Source organism: Bombus terrestris, chromosome 17 (assembly GCF_910591885.1).
Source record: "Bombus terrestris chromosome 17, iyBomTerr1.2, whole genome shotgun sequence".
In the NCBI taxonomy this organism is placed as follows: domain Eukaryota; kingdom Metazoa; phylum Arthropoda; class Insecta; order Hymenoptera; family Apidae; genus Bombus; species Bombus terrestris.
The window spans coordinates 1,302,911-1,317,733 of NC_063285.1; the positions used below are offsets into that span (position 1 = coordinate 1,302,911).

General features: G+C 33.4%; 2 protein-coding genes across 5 annotated transcripts in view; one reads left to right on the forward strand and one right to left on the reverse strand.

Annotated features, from left to right (window-relative positions):
* Positions 1 to 681, reverse strand: part of LOC125386758 — a 44,350-nt gene extending 43,669 nt beyond the window's left edge. The window contains exon 1 of the mRNA XM_048413887.1: positions 641 to 681. The gene's annotated coding sequence lies outside the window, so the exon portion shown is untranslated. The remainder of the gene's footprint in view (positions 1 to 640) is intronic.
* The window catches only part of LOC125386755 (GDP-D-glucose phosphorylase 1-like), a 198,386-nt gene that overhangs the window by 166,160 nt on the left and 17,403 nt on the right, over positions 1 to 14,823 (forward strand). The window lies entirely within an intron of this gene.

The following is a 14,823-nucleotide window of genomic DNA, read 5'->3' on the forward strand; positions in this document are numbered from 1 at the left end:
CAAACATAATAATGATGAATGCATATAATTCTGTTCATATTCAATTGTCAGTAGTCGTTGAAATCCATGATTGTTTTCCAGATTGGGGTTAGGTTATATAAACTTTTATATGAATAATCTAATATAAAAAAAGAATATTTATATGTATCTAATGTTGATATTGACTAGATTTTATGTAATTATTCTATTATACGTATACAATTAGCGATATTTAATTTTGTTACTAAATGTATACACATATTCGTGTTTACGAGTTATATTTCTTTAAATATTTATACGCAATTATTCTTCAACCTATTTGTTATTAGAAGTAAAAATACTACTCTTATTTATGTAAAAATATCTCTAGAATCTTCAGGCGACTCTTATCTTTCTAAATGGGACTAAATGTAACATTTAAACATGATAAATTATGTATGAATTTTTTTCTAAAGCTCAAAAATTGCCTTTATTATAACGTATAGTCTAACCTATATTCTAATATTCTACATTTCTGATATTTTATTGTATTCTAATATTCTAACGTATTCTAATATTTTATAACTCTGGTATTCTCATATATTCTAATATTCTATAATTCTGGTATTTTAATATATTCTAATATTTATATAAAAGCATTGTTCTTTATTACTTAACGTACATAATATACGTCACCGTGATTCTTCAGGACTAACGTTACTCCATTAAACCAGTTGCACTACCAGCCAAATATTTATATTTATATTTAATTAATAAATAGATTTTAAATTATATTGATTGTTAAAGAGAAATCTGGTTTATTAATTTAAAAATCTGGTTTATTAATTTAAATTTAAATAGAAATATTATTATGAGTCTATGAACCAAAAATTTTAAGGAGAATAGATTTAAATTAAAATTTAATTAATAAATAGATTTTAAATTATATTGATTGTTAAAGAGAAATTTAGTTTATTAATTTAAATTTAAATGTGAATATTATTTGAGTTTATGAATTAAAATTTTGGGAGGAATAAATTTAAATTGATTAGATTTAATTAATAAATAGATTTTAAATTATATTAATTGTTAAATATAAATTTAATTAATAAATAGATTTGAAATTATATTAATTATTAGAAATAAATCAAATTTATTTTATTAGTTTAAATTTTAATAGAAATATTACATAAGTTTATAATTTAAATTTTGGAAAGAATAAATTTAAATTGAAATTTAATTAATAAATATATTTTAAATTATATTGATTGTTAAAGAAAAATACAGTTCAATTTAAATTTTAATAAGAATATTATTTTAGTTTATTAATAAAATTTAATCAATTTAATTTATTAATTTAAATTTCAATTAATAAAATAAATTTTAATTTAAATTATATTATTAAATAAAATTTTAAAATAATAAGTTTAATTTTTGTAAAATTGGGTTGGGGGGGAGGATAATTTTAAATTTGTTAATTTAAATTTTGATAAAATTGAAAGATTAATAAATATAATTTTAAATTTAATTAATATAAATAAATTTATAATATTAATTAAATTTTATAAAATAAATTATATAAAAATTTTTTAAATTTATCGACGGGGTATGAATCTATAAGCTTAAATTTATCCTATTATATTTATATATATATATATATATACGTATTTAAATATTTAAATTATAAATTGATTTTAAATTTATTTAATTTTTTAAATAAAAATATTTTAGTTATAATATTTTTTTTTTAATGAAATTTATTTTTAATATTAATATTTTAAATAATTAATATATTTTTATATAAAAATTTAAAAAATTTATTAATAGAATATAAATCTATTAATTTATATTTAATTTATTATTTAAATGTTGATAATAAAATTTTTAAAACTATAAATTTTTAAAAATATAATTATTTAGGTTATAGTTATTTAAAAAATATTTATTTATTTATTTTGGTTCATTTGTGAGAAATGTGGTTTTATATAAAAATTTTAAAAATTCATCGATAGGGCATGAGCCTATTAGCTTGAACTTAGCTTATTATATAAATGTTAATTTAAATAATTTTAATAATTTAAAAATTTAAAAAATATTATTTTTATAATTTATTAAAAATATATTAATTATTTTTTTATTTAATACTAAAATTTCAAGAATTATTAAAAGTATATAAATTTATTAATGTAAATATTTATTAAAAATAAAAAAATTTTTTAAATATGTTGTTAGTGTTTATAATTTGTTTAAAGAATTATATTAATTTTGATTAAATTTTAAGTAAAAAATTTATAAATTCGTTATAGAGTATAAATATATTGATTTTAATTTAATTTATTATATTTATATAAATAATATTATTCTTTATTTAAGTTAAAAATATTTAATATAATTTAATTAAAATATTAAAATTTAATTAAAATAAATATATAATATTTAAAAATTAATAACTAAAATTAATAAAATGTAAATTATTAATAAATTATTATGATTTTTTTTTTTTTTTTTTTTAAGAAAAAAAGTGGAAATTTAATAAAATTTAAATATTTAAAAATTTGCTTGAATATATATATATATATATATATATATATTGTATTAAACAATAGTAATAATAATATGATATTTTATAAAAATATTTAATATTCTTTTAAAAAAATATTTTTATAAAAAATATATTTTTTATAAATATTATTTTTATAAATAATATATTTTTAAGAAATTTAATATTTAAAAATATATATATAAAAAAATGATGTTTTTATAAAAAATGCATTATTTTTTTTAAAAAATAGATTATCTTATATATAAGTATATATTAACATATAATTATTAATTATAAATATAAATAAAATATACTTTTAATATAAATATTTATATTATATAAAAATTTATATATATTTTAAAATTTAAACAAAAAAAATATATTATATAATTATTTATATAAATATTATTGTTTATGTAAAACGTTATTATTTAATAATCTTTAAATATATAATTATTTTAGAAAATATATTGGAAAACATAAATATATAATTATTTCTGTATTCATAAAATATATTATACATTTATATATATATATATATATGTCGGGTTGAAGTGAGGATTATGGAGAGGGGCGTTTAATGAATTCTCATTAGAATTAGCCTTTGCTGTGATACAATGAAGAGATTATTAGCACAGGCTTATTAACAAGATTAGGTACTCGTAGCACTAGTGATAATGACCGATATCGTATAGTTTTTCCGTCGTTTTACTTGTTATGAAATAACTAGACTCCATGCTTTTATTGATTTTCTCTATCGCTATACCTGCATCTTGGTGGAGGGGAGCTTTCTCTGGAGGCAGTTTGAAAGAAGGGATAGAGTTAGATTCTTTTTACCTAAAAATTTGATTTGTCTGCAGGAACATTTTAGACATATTTTTTTTTATTTTGTTTGCCAATCTTCTCTTTTTGTCGTAAGAATAGTTGTATTTTAGATTGTTTATTTTGGATAGTACGTAGCTTTTGCTTCGTTGTAGCTCGTTGTAGCTCGTTGTAGGTCGTTGTAGCTCGCTTTCACAGTCAAGGCGCTATTTTAGAAGGGTACTCCAACAGCTAAAACGATTCCCTTCAACATTCGTAGCAGTATTTCTAATTTCCTATGCTATGAGTTTTTTGTAAGGATAATTGACGGATTTTAACGGTCCGAACGGTCGAGCGCCCCTTACCCCTCGGCCAATAATATCTAAGCATGGCATTCATCCAGGTATCGTTCACGCTCTTCCAGCGAAGGATCGCCCCACTTGGGGCGTATTCGCGCAGTAAACGCCATCCTGCGGGCGAATATGCCGTTTGACGATTTTCTTGAAAACCAATCAGCGTGCGTATTTGGGGTCCTTCGTTTTGAGCCTTGTTGGAGTCTCACTCGACGCTCGCACTTGGGTCTAACACGCTCGAGTTTAACAACGGTATTGGTAGTCTCGTTCGAGTAGTTCAATCGCGAACATGTAGCATCGAGTCAGTTTCCGTGCCTTCGTATCGCTAAACGTGGACTAAACAACCGTTTCAATTTCTCAGTGCTCTTCAAGCGCTCGTGCAGGTGAAATCGTTTCGTCAGTCGTAATGATCAGTTGATACTTTTCTGAACAGGTTTCCTCGGTGCGTCAATATCTTCAAGAATTCGTGGACATGGCTGCAAGCGTTAGTGGAGAGGACAGAGTCGTTCTATCAGGCGTAACGATCAGTGGACAGTCCTGTGCGAAATCTTCAGTTGCGAACAGTATCTCCAAGCATCGATGAAGGTAAGTATCGTTTTAGCGAGCGAACGATTAGTAAACCGTCTCGTGCGGGTCTTTCAAATGCGTGCGGCATCGACACGCGTGTATCGTTAATCATTCGCATCGTCGTACGATAATTCAGTCGCATTCGTTCAGTCGTAAATCGCGTCGCGGCATTCGCTTCAGTTGTATTCGTAAATTTCGTTTTAATCGTCGAAAACAATTTGAAACATTCTCATCGTTTGTTCTTCGATATTTCTTTTTTCCAATTTTAACTTTGTCAATTGTTCTACGCGCATTAAAGCTGTTACCCAAGATTAATTCGGCGGGGAACAAGTTAGAGAGCGCGGTATCGTCGTTATCAGACACACGCGCACGTTAGACGTATCGTTGTTTCTTTAACCGATTGAGTAGCAAACAGCGTGATCGGGCTGTTTAGATTTTGTGTCGAAAAGTCCCAGTACATTTGAACTCTACGGACGACTAACGGTATTTTGTATTTCATTGTTATCTTGATGATTTTTATTGAACAAAACTTGAAATATTTATAAACTAATAGTACGCGTATATAAATATATAGATGTATTTCGTAAGAGTAACAAATATGACGAGCGCTATTGTGCCGCTTGTTTCTCTTCGCAATCGATTAAGAGGCTATCGTGCCGTTCGGCACGTTTCGACCCTGGTTTTTCAAAGACCCCTGGGGCTCAAACGGTTAAATTATGTCAATATTATCTGCAAATAATTATTTTTCTATTTACTCTATATGATTTTCGAAATATTAAAAGATTATTATTACTCGACTACTTCAATATTGATTACGATATTTTTTTAATTGCGGTTAAAAACTTGTCACTACTGGTGTGAGAGACTGTAAAATTGATTCGAAATAGTATTTTACAGAGTAACCGATGAAACCGATGAGTTAGATATTTATATAATAAAAAGTTATTTCTATTTCTGAATTTTCTTTCTGGATATTTCTTTTAAATACCATTTTAAGTAGTTGTTGTTTTACAGTACGAATAAAATATTTTAAATATGTAGTAAAAAATAAACTATCTTTATTTTCACAACGCGGTACATAAAATAAAGTATTTTATCTTTGTATTGTAAATAGTATTGTGTTTAAAATGTTTCTTAACAATGAAAATAGATTAAGCAGAAGGTTAATATCAGGATGCGAGAATCCAAAATATTTGGAAATTAAATTCATGTTCTTTTTAACCCTGCTGCGCGCTCTTCGGGTCTCTTTGTTCTTACTGCTCTCCTTTCTTTCTCTAAGAACTTTTGTATTCTTTAAACGTATAGAGCAAAATTTTGTCCGACCGTTGAAACCGACATATTTGAGAAAAAGACGTGCGATCATAGAAAATCTAGGGAACGCACTGATACAAAATTATATTATAAGATGGTAATATGACCCGCGTAGGAAAGCTGCGAAAGAAATAGCAGAGAATGTTATAAATACATTGGAACATTTCAAAGAGAAAATAAGAGTTTGTAAAAATTTCACTAATGCCAAAATTTTGTTTGCGATAATAGAATGTACCGGTTCTTTGCAATGAAAATTATTATGAAGGATATAAGTAACATATTACTACATTTCCCCGGTCCTTACTTAGAAGATAAAACAAACGAAAACGAATCTTTGTATGCAAAGGTAATTTTCTTCTTCAAACTCTTACCGAATAATTTAGTTGAATGGAAGACCGCAGCAGGGTGTTAAGTAACATGCATTATTCAAAGTTTTCATCGCTTGGATTACTCTTATATGGGCAAACATGCAATCCATTTCCCTTTTTTTTTTTTATTCTTTTTTTATTCTTTTTTTTTATATTTATATTTAATTTGCACTTTACAATTTGTCCAGCTGGACATTTGTTAAATTTTTCTAACTTTATCCGAGTTTGACTATTTTATTTCTGTAGCGAGGTCAGTGGGGTGTTTTCTTTTTATTCTTCTTTTTACGAGAGTTTTGCTCGCTTCAGCAGCTAGCTGGTTTGGATGTATTGCCGTTATTTCCTTGTGTTTTTCTTTTTAAGTACTTGCCGATTTCTTCTTTGACCATTGGTATTTACGTACAACTCTCGATTCCAACTGACGATTCTCTCCCCTCGGTTACAACTCAACTATTTTCTTGATCCGATTCGTTTCTTTTCGTCATCCATCAATATCTCTACTACGCGCGCGTTCGTTACGCGTCCGCCACCGTTGCTACCTACGCCTTCTTCCAATATTACAAAAAATGTCCTATAAGGAAGAACCTTACGGATATCGATGGCTGATTAGGCCTGTCGGCACTTGCGCCTCGGTGATGTTTGGACCGCCGTTGGAAAGTTTTGTTGCCGAGTGCCGCTAAGCCCTATTCGAGTTTTCCGACCGTTTCTGCTTGTTGGCATTTGCTCTTCGTCGCCGACATTGTCTCTATGTCGGCGATCTTTCCGCGTTACTATAATAGAGACGTAACGTAAGAGACGTTACGTAGTAACGTAATTTGACCGTGTTTTTTAAATTTTGTAGGCTTTTATTCTCGAGAACGATTAAGTATAATATTACAATGAAGTTCAAATCACGGCCAAACTGTACACAAGACTAGACTCGAGACTAAAAAAAGACTCTTCTTGGTCGAATGATTGCAGTTTTTACAGGCTGCTGCGTTTGTCGGTGTTGAGGGACAAGGGACGGATCCTAATTGCCCTACGTAATGGGTGGCAAATGTAATGTTGGGCCATGTGCAAAGGTCAATTCAAAACCTTAACGGTCCGCTGTCAGGTAGTATGGAATGACGTGGATTTGACGATTTATGATCGTTGTCAGAACAGCCGTTCGTGAATGTTAATATTTTGCTGTTGGTAGTTATACGCAATGCAGTGAAACTAAATAATTTCAAAATTGAAGTAGGCGAGAAAATTAGAGTATTATGATGGTGCAGGTCGAAAGGGCCTGATTTCCTATACAAAAATAAGTCGATGATGAAGTGACAATTTTTAACACAAGACTTGGTTTTCCAGAAAATCAATTACGAAGTTCCGTCCACTTGACTCGCTACTTTTTAAGTATACGCGTACTTATATGACGGAACTTCACAATCCATTGTGTGGGAAACGAAGCCAGGAAAAATGTTATGTATCTGTATGCACGTCTAAAAAAAATACCATTTATCCTCATAGATACATGTATGTTTTCTTAAATATTTTGTCTATTGTGATAACATGAAATAACAGAGCTGATTACTTCAGCCAACGCTCATACCGCGTTGAAAGTACTCGTTCTCGTCCATATGTGAAATCGTTAAACAAAATCATTACCGTAAAATATAATTGACGACTTAAATAATTTTTAGACTTTTTTGTTTTTCAAGTATTAGTGAATATTAGTCCTGCTTACTTAGAAAACTGCACGTGCGCATACAGTGTTTCTATGAATTTTGAGAATTTGTTATTATTATGATCTTTTATTTTACTTTTTATTTCCTTTGCGAGTTTGTTTAGATGTTCTCCTTACTTAGAAATATGCACGATGGGCAGTTTATAGGTTGGCCTGTGCTGGCGCGGTTGGCTAAGTATTAATAAGATATGGTCGTATACATGAAGAAAATATCTTTTTAGCATTAAACGATTATCACCATATGTTGTATCATTCTCGCATACATGCTTACTTATATATTACTTTGTTTATACTTTCCGATAATGTTATATGTATTCAAAATTGGGAATTGGAGAATGTGCAAGTATTATACATACGTACGTCGTTTGAGAGAGTGCAAAAATACATGTGCCAAAAATTGTGACACAAACCGAAGGGCGATGATTCCCTGCGCGTGGCGAAAATGAAGTCGAAAATGTAAAATGACATTTTTCGCTTTGTTTTCGCGAAAGTCAATTATGAAGTTGCCTCTACTTAACTTCACAGTCCATTTTCTTGAAAACGAAACCGGGCATGATTTTACATATCTCTTTTATCCTCTTACATAATTGTACGACGTAAAAGCTTTTTATTCAGTAATATTATATACCAAAATTGATTACTTCAACTAACGCTCATACCGAGCTGAATGCATTCTTTCTCGTCAGAGTGCTGGGAACCCCCCAAGCAGGTCGGTCCTCACTGGAAAAAAATACCAGGCGCAAGGCCTGTTAGTGAGTTTGCCAATTTATACAGTAAAACTCAATAACGAAAAGTGATAAATAATGCTCACTATAAAAACAATCAAGAAAATAAGAGAAGGAAAGAAACAACCAAAAGAAAAATATAGCAAAAGTGAATCAGGAACTTTCTTGGCAATACAAGCTTTGGCACCCAAAGGACGCGGAAACTCAACCGCCCACCAAACCTGTTGAACAGGAATAACAGGGCACAAAGTAGCCAGGAAAGTGTAAGCAAAAAGGAAAGCACGACAGGAGACGCGGACCGCGAATGAAACGAAACCATAAATTCAGCAGATGGCTCCCCATTATCGGCAATACGAACGAAAAATAGGTTCAGCGTATTGCAATCGTAAGAGTCCTGCCTATCTCGGATACAGCAACACCCTCAAATAGGAACAATAAAAGAAACCACCATAATAAGGAAAAAGAACGGAAGCCTACGGAAGAAAGCAAGTAGGAATACGGCCTCTCAGGAAATCACATGTCCGAAAAGAGAATAAAGAATGGATCGAGAGAGAGATATACTATCATCAACGAAAACCTCAACGTCCCAGGCGTAGCCCAGCGAAATGGACAATGAATTTCCAGCGGCAACGCTACCGAGAAGTCAGACACAACCCAGGGAGGCCACCAGCCTCTACAACAAAGAACGCTGACACCACTGCCCCCCACAAATAGAGACAAATCGCCTCCAACATACATTACCAATCAAGACCAGAAGGAGACAGTAAAACTCTTTGAAGAGACTCTAAACACAAATTCATTCCATATTAAACGGATACACACAGATAAACATGTGCTATTCCTACGAAGTATGCCAGTCTTTAACAAAGCGAAAGAAATCGTAATTGCAACTAAGACAGCGTTTACGCATATACACCCAAATCAAAGAAGTACCACACGGTCTTACTAAAGGGTCTAAACAATAGTTTCTCCGAGTCAGAGATACTCGCAGAGTTACAAGCACTACAGATGTCTGACGTACAATTGACAAAATATTGGTGCTTCTCAATAAAAAGATCAATAGAGAACAATGAATTGCTTCCAATTTACATAATCCAAGTATCCCCACAAAGCAATATTAGTTACCTACTAAAATTGAACCGTCTAAATTACTTTAGGGTAAATTGGATAAAGTCAGAAAAAATGACATAACGCAATGTCACAAATGCAAACTGCACGGAGCCGCACGGTCCAAGCGAGTGCAAACTTTGCAAAAAACTTTGCGAGAATATCATCAAATGCAAAGAATCAACAATTTGCGTTACTCAAATAAGCCGCAAATTCGCCCCGTAGTCAAATTTCTTAGCCATCCTAAGACAAGGAATAAGCCGAAACCAAGTCTCTGAAAACCAATCACATCGAACAAATTTATTACCACGCGTAATGCAAAATCCAAATCCAATTAAAACCATATCCGTAACAAACCATACCGTAATAAACTTATCGAAGACTTCAAAAAAAGCATATTCAAAGCCCTAAATGAACAACAAGCACAATTGAACTAAAATAATCATTAAGAACGCACGAAGAATGGATTGACTCTTTCCCAAAAGAAGGCTCATACCTAAACATATGCCTTGGAGACACACAATTACAATTCCCTAATTTACGGGCAAATAACAGGCTCAAAACTATAGACTACGAATGCGACCATAACGCTCCCGTATTAGAGATAAATAAAAATACATCTGACTTCCTAACCCTAGAAACACAGAGTGACGAACCCAGGTGCGAGTACAAAAAAATAAACTAGAAAAAATTACAAAATCAGCTCGAAAAGTACTGCGACCTAAGTATCCACAACAATGTCAACCTAACCAAGAGGCAAATCGTCTCATTTATAGACAAAATAAAAAAACTTATACAAACCGCTCTTCAAGAATCCGTACTAATAATAAAGTAAGAAAGTCGGCTTTCGAGCCCTATACCTATAATAAAAAAAAAAAAAAATTACGAGACAAAAGCTTGATACCATCCAATATTAACAATCTAAAATAAAACTATTCCTACGATCAAAAAGAAGATTCAGAATAATTAAAGTACCTTTTGCACAAAATAAAGTTGTGTCAAAACAAGAATTCGCAAACATTATAAATCAACAGTGGGCAAACAAAATAAAAAATATCTCTAAAAAGGACTCTGCTAGCATGTCCCACAGAGGAATCAAATTTTTACATCAAAAGAATCAAACTCTACCCCATCTCTCAAATTGCCTTCAGACGAGAATGATTCCATTATGCGCGGTATGAACGTTAGCTGAAATAAGTGATTTATTTGCTTTTAATGTACAAAAAAAGAATATTTGAAAAAATGTATGCAAGAATGAGTGTTATATATGGTATTAGTCATGTAATACTATAACATTTCTATTTCCTCATGTTTAGATTATAGATTATTGAAAATAGATTATTAAGGGAAGTAAAAAGGATTGGAAAAACAAAAAGGTGTTTTGTTTTTCACCACGCGGAGTTACCAAGCGGTCACCTATTTAAGTACTATCCGTGTCTGGCGCTGCTTAACTTTCGTGATCGGATGAGAACGAGTGCTTTTTTTCTATATAACATTTATTGACCAGTAGATGAGAATTACATTTGTATGTTGTTCACAATAAACAATGGACTTCGAGTGCGGGCTGGCTTAGGCAAAAGTACCGATACGTGACGATACGACATAACCATACAATGTTTTGTGTCGGAATTACAGTTTTTACCGGTTGCAGTTTACCAGTTTGAATCGGCGTCCTTGATCGATAGTTATTTTCGAAGGTACGCCGAAACGAGCTATTCGTGTAGAGAGGAGAACCGAGGCAACGGTTGTCGCTTCCATATCAACGATGGGAATGGCTTCGGACCAACGCGAAAAACGGTCGATACACGTTAGACAATGTCGGTATCCTTGTGAATATTGCATCGCGATAATGTCTATGTGTATGTGCTTGAACCGGCCTGCTGAAGTTTCGAACGTTCCGACAGGTGAGAATACGTGCCTGGTGACATTGCATCGTTGACACGGGATACATTGTCGTGCCCAAGTCCGGCAATCTTTATTTACGGACGGTCAAATGAAACGCGACGTCACCAATTTTTGCGTGGCACGTATCTCTGGATGGGAAAGTCCGTGGAGCGAATTAAACACGTCGCGCCGCAAGGATTTCGGTACGTACCATCGTACAATGTCGCCTGATATGTCGCAATAAATTTCTACCTATAATTCTAATGGTAAAAAATTAATTCCTTCACCAAGCTTAGCGTAAATTAGTGTTGTAGTTACGATGAACGTCTTGAAAAATATGTCTAACCTATTACCGTGAATTTTCTTAACGACCTTGTCAATTATTATCTCATAATAAGATGTTTTGACTGGATGTATTCGATATGGTTCTAACCATTCGGTATCCCTTTTGTCTTTCTTATGATCGTTGTGAATTAGTACAAAGTCTCCTTCTTTGAAAATTGTTTGAGTTCGCACGACCTTTTTTTTTGATCTCGAGCGTATCGTTTCTCGCTACGTATTAGTGTTTGTCTCGTAAACTTCAAATATTAGTTCAACTTTTTTTGTCATGGAAAAGACATATCATTACACGTTAGGTAGTGGTTTCTGCAATCGCGGAAGGTAAATTAGCTTTTCTTCCGAACGTTAATTCAAAAGGGATAAATTCTGTTCCTACGTGAAGTGCTGTATTATACCCTAAACATATAACATTGAGTATCTCATCCCATTCTTTATCATCGTTATCTCGTAGGCTAGTATAAATTAGATCTTTAACTACTGTGTGAGTACGTTCTAATGATCCGTTGGATCGAGGGTGAAAGTTAGTCGTCTTGATATGTTTAATCTTAAAAGCTTCGTCAAATTTCGTTATGAGCTCGCTAATAAAATTCTGTCCTTGGTCAGTAAGGATTGTCTTGGGAGCAGAGAATATATAAATGTAAGATTGTTTATCTCTCGGGGTAATTCAAGTGACCGATTCTGAAATCTGAAAATGGAGTTTATTGTGAAAATACTTAAATAAAATACAGGAGTAAACAATAATTAATAATTAACAACAATTAATAACAGTAATAATTAAATAAACAGGAACCAATTAATAACATTAAACAATAAATAACAAGTTCTGTGCAATGTCTAGCTGAAAATCGAGAATCGATTTTCAACCTCCTGAGCTGCCGATCTTTCTCCGTCAATCTTCAATGTTTTAAATAATTACTCCTTCTTCTGTAATCTTGATTATCTCTGATGTTGCTCTCTGTCCGTCCGTTTGGGAAATGAATGTAAAACAAAGAAAGTCGCTCTGTCCGTGAAAGAAAAGAAGTCGTGCTGTCCGTAAACCGAGAGAGTTCCTATCACACTTGAACTCTAGGGAGTTTATATAAATATAATGATTTAATTGCGTTAATAATGGATTCGCTTTGTTGTGTCTTCAGTGGAACTAGCGTCAAGTATTTCGTCAGTTCGTCGTGAATTGATAGGATAAATTGGTTTCCTTATTCTTTGTCGTTGGTCGTATAGTGTCCATGGCTATTTTGTCGTTGGGGTTTAAAGGCGTGTCTGAAATTACTGGTTCTTCCTTAGGTCGTATTCTAACTAGTTTTTCTTTTTGGCAAACGTCACAATTTTGAATGAGATCTTCGATTCTACTTATTAAATTTTGGATCTTACATCGTTCTTTGATTCTTTGGTATATCTTTTGGATTCCTAAATGTCCTATCGTACCGTTATGATTTTCCTGAATTATTTTTTCTATCTCTTCCTCGGTTAATTCCTGGATTGGGTCCCATGCAAAAATGACAGGGTATCGGGTATCATTGAAACATAGAAGCATATGTTTGATCTGGTTCTTTTCTAATTCTGCAAACGTGTTGTCTCCTATACCTACTTTTTTGTTATTTCGTAATATGTTGTCGATTTTCCGTAACCATATTGCCTCGTCGAACTCTTCTAATTCTGTTTTAGTTAATTGATAGAAAGATTGATCGTTAGGTTTCATTTCTAATCGTTTTGGGATTTCTTTTTCCATTCCGTAAAATGTTGTAAGAAATCTAAGACTACTGTTCCTTCAGGGGTTTCTACTTTTTGAATCGCATGAATTCTAGATGAACTATCTGCGACTGGGTTTTCTTTGCCTTTAACGTGTTCGATTGTGTATTCATACTCTTCTATCTGTAGCGAGGCACGAGACAGAAACCGTTGGGAAGTTTGCTGTCGAGTGCCGCTACAGTACCCCCTTACCAGTGACAACGTTACAATTTTTTTACCAAATGTCGGGGTTGATTCCGCATTCGGCGACTTTTAACGCCTAGCCGAAACCTGCCTGAAACCAATCGGGAAATCGGACTCTACGCCCTGATCACGTAACGCGTCTATTCCGAGCGTTTTCTTCGTTCGTCCGGTTGTTGTCGGCTACATCGCTTTCGTCGCGGGCGTTCATTTGATCGGTGTTTTGTTCGTACCGAAGCCTCATCGGAATCGACACGTTACGAGTCTCGGCGGTTCTTTGTTCGAGGTCCTCCGGTACGATAAAAGCGGGCTTTAAGCGGTCTATGGAGACCGTCACGTCGCGATTATTTATCTTTAACGTGTAATTTTTTTCGCCTCTTTGGATTATCTTAAATGGCCCGTCATAAGGCGGCTGTAAGGGACCTCCGATCGCGTCGTGGCGCAAGAATACGTACGGCGAAGATTCTAACTCGCGAAAAACGAAAATTTTCTTTTCACCGTGTCGCGTAACCGGATGCGGTCTGACGTTGCCCATTTGTTCCTTTAGTCGGCTCGCGTATTCCGAATTGGCCCGTTGATTCGTCGGTAAGAAAAATTCTGCCGGCAATCGTATGCCGGTGCCGTAAATCATTTCGGCCGCCGTTGCGTTGAGGTCCTCCTTGATAGCGGTTCGAATGCCTAACAAAACTATTGGCAAAATGTCGACCCAGTTGCTCGTGTCGTGGCACTTGATTGCCGCTTTGAGTTGTCGATGGAGGCGCTCTACCATCCCGTTGGACGCAGGATGATAGGCCGTCGTGCGTAGATGTTTGACGCCGAGCAACCGGCATAATTCCTCGAATAAGCGCGATTCGAATTAACGTCCTTGATCGGTTGTAATTTTCAAAGGTACGCCAAAACGAGATGAGATATCCAGGTCGAAAGGAGGGCCGTAGCAACGGTTGGCGCTTTCATGTCGGCGATAGGGATTGCTTCGGGCCAACGCGAAAAACGGTCGTACGCGCTATATTTTCGCTGGGCGGAACTCAACGGTTTAGTGAGGAACCCTAACGGCTGCTAAGAGTCGTTGACGCGTTGCTGGAGTACCGCTCCTACTGCATAGTCGGATGCGTCTACCGCGAGGCTAACGGGAGCGCCAGGTATCGGGTGCGTTAACATCGTGGCGTTAGCTAGGGCGCGTTTCGATTCGCGGAAACTAGCTTCGGATTGCTTCGACCATTCAATGGGCGCGTTGCCC